The sequence below is a fragment of the Mustela nigripes genome, chromosome 3, assembly GCF_022355385.1.
Source record: "Mustela nigripes isolate SB6536 chromosome 3, MUSNIG.SB6536, whole genome shotgun sequence".
Taxonomy (NCBI): domain Eukaryota; kingdom Metazoa; phylum Chordata; class Mammalia; order Carnivora; family Mustelidae; genus Mustela; species Mustela nigripes.
The window spans coordinates 196499752-196506570 of NC_081559.1; the positions used below are offsets into that span (position 1 = coordinate 196499752).

Sequence of the window (6819 nt, forward strand, 5' to 3'; positions counted from 1 at the left end):
CGCCACCAGCTCTAAGTCCAGACGCTCCCCTTCTGGGGCCGGCTTCTGTCTGGTTCATCCGCCTCGGACTCTGCCTTCCTCCCCGCTTCCTCCCCGCCGCCCCCAGGTGCCCAGGTCTTCCGCCCCCGCCAGACCGGGTCTGTCCCCGCCAGGGACATCCGGGCGTCTCCATCTCCCCGGTGCTGAGGTCACGGCAGAGGTCGGGTCTGTTGCCTCTCCGTTGACCTGCGCTCCTGCTCTTGCTAGAAAGGACCTAGAAGTGCCCTGGGAAACCCAGAATTCGGGGAGGGGGGGATGTAAGAGTCTAAATTTCTTGGTGGCACGGACAAGACACTGGGTTCTGGGTTCTGGTTCCGCAGCCGGTGACCTTTTAAGTTCGTGCGTGAATTCCAATAGCGCCTCATCCTGCACTTTCCGAATTCAATCCGCAGGGCGTCCGGATGGTGGCGGCTGATTTCCCACCTTAAATAGAAGCGGTGACAGCGCCAGAAGCAGGGGTGAAGCAGTTCTAGGAGCCCCTTGTCCCATCAGAGGACCCTCGCAGGCCTGGCTCGCTGAGAGCGCTCATACATTCTGTTGGATTTAATCAAATGATTTTCTGCACATCTGGGAATATAGTATGTTTTCCCTTTGTGAGGGGCCTTGGTGATTTTCTGACATTAGAGTACATTTTCATTAATTTTTATGGGAGATTGCCCTGGAATTTTCATTTCTTCTAATACCGTGTGCATGTTTTTCAAACTCTAGTTAACGCTAGCATCTGAAAATTAATTAGGGAGTGTTCATTTCTTCCTTTCCTCTGAAAGAGGTTTTGGAAGATTGAGGCTATCTTTTCTTTGAATGTTTGGAAGAATTAACCAGTGAGAGCCGGTAAATCGGGCTTTCTTTTTATCTTAATAAATTTTCTTTTAATTTTTTATTTATTTAAGTTAATTTTAAATGAGTCTTTTGAAGTATACTTTGTAAGAATGAAATTCACAAACTTTATGGGCACGATCTCATGAGGTTTGTCAAGTCCATGCAGTCCTGTAACCATCTCCACAGTCAGAACACGGAACCTGTCCTCACGCCCCAAGAGGTCCCTGGAGATGGGGTTTTGGAATAAGGTGAGGTTCGGTGGGGTGGGGTCCGGAGCCCACAGAGTAAGACTCGTCGAACGCGGGCATCAGGTCTGTGCTGCCCTCCGCTTCCATTCCTCTGGGATAAAAGGCCAGAGCAGCACCTGTGGGTCACACGCTAAGACTAGGTTTCACTTTCTAAGAAACTGCCAACCATTTTTCCAAACAGCTGCTCTGGCCTGTGTGGGTGTCCAGCTCCCTCCTTAGACGCTGGTGATGAGGGCTGCCTGTGTGTGACCCTGGTCCTTCTGTCCCCCGCACACGGGTGCCGCAGCATCTCCTTGTGGTTTGCGTGTGCATTTTCCTAAGGGCTGAAGACACCCAGCTTCTTGTCCTGAGCTCTTTTCCTTTGAACTTCTTCTCTGGTGAAGTGTGGATTCAGATCTTCTGCCCATTTATTGTATTTAATCTTATTATTTAATCGTATGCACTATTTTAATATACACAAATATTTACTTCTGGCTTTGGATTTCAATTTTATTTCCTTAAAGTGTCTTTTGAAAAGCAGAAGTTTTTAATTTTGATGAAGTGTAACTTATGTTTTTCCTGTTACAGATCAGGCTGTTTGTGTCCTAAGAAGCCCGTATCTCACCAAAGTCATACAAATGCTCTCCTGGGCTTGTTTCTAGAAGTGTAAGCGCTTGTGTCTACGTGTTAGACCCGCCCCACAGAAAAATGACACGCAGGGTATGAGGAACCACGTGTATGGTTAGAGATACAGGTTACTTTTGTCGTATGAAAGTCTAATGATCCCAGCACCACTTACAATCCTGTCCCCACTGAATCACCTTGATGACTTTCTAAAAATCAGCTGACCGTACACGTGTGGGTTTATTTCTGTTCCACTGATGCGTGTGTCCATCCTGATGCCCGAAACAAAGCTGTCCTTTTTCTCTTTCTTGTTTTATTTAAAATATTTTTAAATTTTTCTTTCTTTATTTTTTAAGTTTTTAAATTCAGTTAATTAACATGTAATGCATTATTGGTTTCAGAGGTAGAGGTCAGTGATTCATCCATTTTTAAAATTTTAATTTATTTTTTAAAATTTAAATTAAATTAATTAACATATAATGTATTATTGGAAAACTATCTTAATTACTGGAGTCTTACGTTGTGGCTTAAAACCAGGTAATGTCATATCTCCAGATTTGTTTGTTCTTCCTTTTCAAAAGTGTTTTTGGCTGCTTTAGCTACTTCGCATTTTCATGTAAGTTTTTTATTCAGACGGAGGTTGCGTGGATACTGGTCTGGGGAGGCCTGAAACCACAGGAATATGAGTCTTCCAATCTGTGAACAAAATATCTTCTCTAGGGGTGCCTGGGGGGCTCAGTCAGTGAAGCGTCTGCCTTCAGCTCAGGTCATGGTCATGGTCATGATGGCAAGCGGCTCTCTACTCGGCAGGGAGTCTGCGTCTCTCTGCTTCTCCCCCTGCTTGTGCATACTCTCTCACTGACAAAGTCTTTAAAAAATTAGCTTTTAAAAAATAGGCTTCTTTAATTTTTTTTAAATATTTTGTTGAATTCATTGCTAAGTACATCGTGTTTTGATGATATCCTGATTTTTGATTTTTGAAATATTTTGCCATTTATTTTTTAAAGAGAGAGTGGGGGAGCAAGTGTGTGGCGGGGCTGGGCCAAGGCTCCAGGCTTGGCCCAGAGCCTGACGCAGGGCTCGATCCCACCACCCTGAGATCATGACCCGAGCTGAAATCAAGAGCCGGTAACTCAACCAACTGAGCCACCCGGGCGCCCCTTTTGTAATTTAATTTTTAAAATTTTTATTGTGATAATTGTAGATTCACTTGAGTCTTAAGAAAGAACACAGTGAAAACAAACTGAGGGTTGCCGGGGGGAGGGGGTTTGGGAGAAGGGGGTGGGATTATGGACATTGGGGAGGGGATGTGATTTGGTGAGTGCTGTGAAGTGTGTAAACCTGGTGATTCACAGACCTGTACCCCTGGGGATAAAAATATATGTTTATAAAAAATAAAAAATTAAAAAAAAAAAAAAAAAGAAAGAACACAGTGGTCTGTGCACACTTCACCCAGTGTCTGCTAATGGTTACGTTTGCAAAACCAGATAAAACATCACAAGCAAGATGCCGACATCGATACAACCCACCAGCCGCTCGCCCCACCGTCTCCCTTGTGTGTGGCTGTTTAGACCCACGACCTTGTCACCAGCAGGTCCCTGCGTGTGCCCCCCCCCACCCCCTGGTCAAGATAGTGCACTTCCCCACGGGCCCAAACACCTGCCGCTTGACCCCACCTCCCTGCCTCTCACTCCTCCCACCCCACCCTCTGCCTTCAGGAATCTCCGGCTCCGCCCCGCAGCGTCTGTCTCTTCTAACTTGACGGGGTTGGAGTTGTGCACTGTGGGTCTTGTCGTGTCAGCTTCTCTCCCAGCTCACCGCCTGCCGAGTCATCCAAGTCCTGCCTCGCCGGGGGCCGTGGTTTAACTGCGCACCTGCGGGGGGACCTCTGGGCCGCCGCAGCTCTCGCTCACAGGTAAGCTGCTGTGGACGCAGCTTCCCACGCGCAAGGCCCAACCTTGCACTTGCTGGTTCCTGGGGCGACGTCCTCTCTGGTTTTACTAGACGCTTGCAGACTGGTTCCCGAGTGGCTGTACCATTCCCATTCCCTCTAGCAAGGTGCCAGTGGAGCAAGGGGATCCCAGACATTTCAAGCCGCGGGGGGTACAGGACGTGCCTGGAGCCCTGCAGCGTCACCGTGGCCGGGCTGTCGGCTCAGCGGAGCTGATCCAAGCCAGAGCTCCATGGACGGGGCGGTGCCGCCTTTCCTCCTTCTGGACACTGTGAGCAAAAGCCTAAGACGGGGACAAGGTGCCCACCGCCCTGCTCTATAGTCCTCTGGGGGACAGTCTCTCTGATGAAGCTTCGGGGGGTTTTGAGGACCGGGGATCGGAGCGGGGGGAGCGCTGGGGTGGGAAAGCACGGGGTCGTGGTGAGGCGCCCTAACGGCCCCCCTCGCCCTCCTGCGAGGAAGCCAGAGGCCACTGGGGCCGGGTGTGTGGATGAATGAACATAAGCGTGGACTTACGGGGCCGCGGTGCACCCAGGCCGAGCCCCACGAGGCCCGCACTCGCAGCCCCTGTAACGTGTGGACTCACGGGGCCGCGGTGCACCCAGGCCGAGCCCCACGAGGCCCGCACTCGCAGCCCCTGTAACTGCCTGTGGTCGGGCTCAACACACACGTAGGGTTTGAACCAGGAGCCCAGCCGCTCAGCTGTGAGCCTTGCTCTCCAAGGACCCGAGAGCGAATCCCAGGCTGTCCCATCAAGGACCCAAGTGGATGGACTTGAGGGGCTGGGATCGTGACCAGCACGGAGGCTGAGGCAGCAGTGGCCCAAGGCCACAAGGACCCAAGGACCCGCAGGGTAAGATGTGACTGTGAGTCCCAGCAGTCTCCAAGCCAGGAGGACACGCCTCAGAGCACAGACGGTGGCTGTCGGACTTTGGTCTGGAAGTTTTACCTGGTGCAGCCCCAGCCCAGCACAGCCGCAGGCGGCCCCGGAAGCTCCCGGGGAGCCTTGCTGGGCCGGGGCAGCGCCTCAGTGGTCGGGCAGGTGTAAGAAACACAATCCTGGGGCGCCTGGGGGGCTCAGCCGTTAAGCCTCTGCCTTCAGCTCAGGTCACGGTCCCAGGGTCCTGGGATTAAGCCCCGCCTCCGGCTCCTACTCTCGCCGTCTCTCTCTGTGTCAGATAAATAAATAAAATCTTTAAAAAGAAAGAAAGAAAGACCCACAACCCCATGTGGCACCCAGGTCCCCCTGGGGACAGTCTGTGATGTCAGGACCTCCATGAGGATGACAGTCCCCCATGCAGCCTTCTGTCCTGGGGTCTTCCATCAAGCTCGGTGGGTTCCGGGCAGCCCTGGGTCTCTGGGGTACTTCGGGGTGGTCAGCTGTAAAGAGTTGTTTGTTGTGACATCAGGTCCCCCCTACAGGGCCGGGCAGCGTCGGGAGGGTTTCTGTGCACAATGGCCAGGAGCTGAGGCTCCCTGTGCCATGCCGGCTGTGACCCAAGGATCACACGACCCACTCACGGTCACTTAAGGCAGCACCCAGAAGATTCTATCTTCGTTTTTGCTTTATTTTGTTTTGTTTAGGGGGCGGAGAAAGCTTCCTGAAGAACTGAGGTGGCGAACCTCCCCCTTGGCCCACACTTCCCCAGTCCCAGGGGCTCTGTGTTGGCTTGTGGCTCGGTGTCCCGTTGGGTAATCAGAACTTTACACTAAAAAAATAATTCCCCATTTTCACCTAGAACGTGAGCCCGGCAGAGTTGGAAAGGAGGAGCACAGAAGCGTTATCACGGAAGGATGCTCCAGCTGCTTAGCACGAGGTCCCGACGTGGTTCACTAGTTTAAAATGGGTCTCCCGGGGCACCTGGGGGGCTCAGTGGGTTAGAGCCTGTGCCTTTGCCTCAGGTCATGATCCCGGGGTCCTGGGATCGAGCCCCGCATCGGGCTCTCTGCTCAGCGGGGAGCCTGCTTCCCCCTCTCTCTCTGCCTGCCTCTCTGCCTACTTGGGATCTCTGTCTGTCAGATGAATAAACAAAATCTTTTAAAAAAGATAAAAATAAAATGGGTCTCCCAAAGGGCTTGGTGGCTGGTCCATTGGTCTTCAGACAGCGCGAAGCCCTCAAGGGCCCCGCGTCCCCACGGCGGCGTCAGGTGCTGGAACGCAGCGCGCAGGGCTGAGCGCAGGCCTGATAGGAAGCCCCTGGTGGGGACCTGGTGCCCTGACCCCAGGCCGCTGTTTCGGACCTGCCGTCCCGCTGGGTCTTGTCCCTTCCTGCCAGCTGCCTCAGCCTGCCCCGTCCTCGCCCACTAGCACGCGCAGTCACCGCTGTGGCCTGGGGGAGACACAGGCCCTGGCGAAGCCCCCCCCCGCCCCCCCGCCTGCCCTCGGACCGGGCCTCTCGCCCAGCTCGGCTGCGCCCCACGGCGGGGACTGGAGCCTGAGCAGGAGCCGAGCGCAGTCGCGGAGGCAGTGAGAGCACCGGGCTGAACCCGGAGAGAGCATCGAGGCAGCCGGGAGCCAGCAGACCCTCTGGACGGGGAAGAAGCCACGTGGGAGGCACCTGGAGTCGCGCTGCCCCTCAGCTCAGATCCCTCCCTGGGCAGAGTCTGGCCTTGGCAGGGTCTGGGGGGCCCACCCTGGGGGGACGCAGTCCAGGCAGAGGCCCAGCCTCAGACCGTGTCAGAATTTCCGTGGGCTGTCCTCTGCGGGCGAAGGAGGGGACAGGCCGGGCTCCTGTGTGCTCTGGGGCGGAGGGCACTTTCTCTGTGGTCAGTCGACAACGAGGGCTGCAGAGGGCCCCTCCAGTGGGCACATGGGGTCACAAGAGGGTCACAAAACACTTCTCGGGAGACCCGATTTTTATCCAAATGCTCGTCCCCACAGGGCTTTGTTGTGTGCACCAGTCTGGACCTGCCCAGTGGCCCACTCACAGCCCATGAGTCAGGCAGCCTTGTGGACCCCAAGGGTAGCCCCCCCTGCAGAATCCTTGGGGGAGGGGAGCTTGGGGCAGAGCCTGGCAGGTGTACGTGACCACACACCAACAGCAGAGGCACATTCTGCGGGGCAGAGCCGTCCCCTGTGCCTGGGGCCAGAAGGTCCCTGAAGCACAGTTCTCTCTCCCTCCCGCTGAACCTGAGCCTCAGGGACAGGACCTCCTGTCC

General features: G+C 54.2%; 1 long non-coding RNA gene across 2 annotated transcripts; it reads left to right on the plus strand.

Annotated features, from left to right (window-relative positions):
- The first annotated feature begins 3483 nt into the window (after positions 1-3483).
- On the plus strand, positions 3484-5670 carry LOC132013312 (uncharacterized). Of its 2 annotated transcripts, XR_009402990.1 has the most exons (4): positions 3484-3624; positions 3764-3931; positions 4335-4513; positions 5400-5670. It is a non-coding gene; the product is annotated as an uncharacterized LOC132013312 (long non-coding RNA). The 2 variants fall into 2 exon arrangements; XR_009402991.1 differs by lacking the exon at positions 4335-4513.
- Positions 5671-6819: the final 1149 nt, after the last annotated feature.